Source organism: Nannospalax galili, unplaced genomic scaffold, assembly GCF_000622305.1.
Source record: "Nannospalax galili isolate Female #2095 unplaced genomic scaffold, S.galili_v1.0 scaffold1009, whole genome shotgun sequence".
NCBI lineage: Eukaryota > Metazoa > Chordata > Mammalia > Rodentia > Spalacidae > Nannospalax > Nannospalax galili.
In genome coordinates, this window is record NW_008360054.1 from 770,864 (window position 1) to 772,401 (window position 1,538).

Here is a 1,538-nt window from a genome sequence, read left to right on the forward strand (position 1 = left end):
GAGGGATTTCGAGAATGCAGTCACTCAGAGAAGGCTGAAACTGATGCCCAACATCAGGAAGTCCATCCTCCACTCTGCTCCACCATCAACCTGCCACCAAAGGAAAGTGGAACCATGGCTCACAATAGACAACCAAAGCTCCAGGCACATGTGAATGGTCTATAACTCCAGCTCACAAAGAGGGATCACAGCTTCAGGTTCATGTTTTGGGACCACAGCTCCAGCTCCCAGGAGAGGAACACAGGTCCAGCTCACAAGAGGGGTCCACAGCTCTAACTTACAGAAGAGGACCATAGCTCCAGGTTCATTAGTGGGGACCTTAGCTCCAGCTTACAGGAGGGGACTATAACTCTGGCTCATGGGAGTAGACCCTAGCTCCAGCTTACAGAAGGGAACCACTGCTCCAGGTTTATTCAAGGGGCTACGCATCCAGCTTACTACAACTGTGGCTCATAGGAGGAGACCTCAGCTCTAGCTCATGCAAGGGGACCATAACTCTAATTCACAGAAGGGGACAACAGCTTTAGGTCACAGGAGTAGACCACAGCTCCAGATTCATTGAAGGGGACCACAGCTCTAAGTTGACAGGAGGGAACTACAGCTCCAACTCACATAGCTTCAGGTCACAGGAGAGGACTATAGCTCCAGGTTGATGGGATGGACCATAGCTCTGGCTCTTAGGAGGGGTCCATAGCTCCAGCTCAGAAGAGGGATCCTCCATTCCAGCTTCATGGGAAGAGACTACAATTCCAGCTTACAGAAGGGGATCACAATTCTGCCACTCAATATGGGACCACAGCTCCAGCCTTTGGGAGGGGACCACAACTCAAGGTTCATGGGAGGGGACTATAGCTCTAGGTTGACAGGAGGTGAGGGGTCGCAGCCCCAGGTCACAGGAATGGACCACAGCTCTAGCTCACTGGAGGGGACCACAGCTAAAATTTCACAGGAGGGGACCACAGCCCCAGCTCATGGGAGGGGTCATCACTTCAGCTTTCTGTGAGGGGACTTCAGGCACAGGTTCATGGGATAAGACCATAGCTCCAAGTCCATGGGAACCAACAGCAGTTATAGGCTCACAAGGAAGGACCACAGTTCTGGTTTATGGGAAACAAACACAGTTCCAGCTCACAAGAGGGGAACACAGCTCCAGGCTGATGGGAGACAACCACAATTCCAGGCTTGTGGGAGAGGGACCACAGCTCCAGATTCACAGGAAGGAACCCCAGTTTCAGGTTCATGGGAAGTAAACATTTCCAGGCTCAAGGGTGGGGAGGGGGTGGTGGGGGAGGCTTACTATTTCAATTACATTGGTTCCTACTGTTTTCTTGTCTTCATTGTTCTGTTCACATGATTATGCTTGAGTTTAAGAAAGAGCATTTTGGCTTTTGTGCAGCAAATGGTGGCAATGGTTGCTGGCTTGGATCTCTCATTTGAAGGAGATCAATATTGGAGAAAATCATCTTTTGCTTTTGCTCAAGGAGACAGATGAATAGCATATTTTGTTGTTTTTTTCATGATCAAGTTTCTGGTTTTCC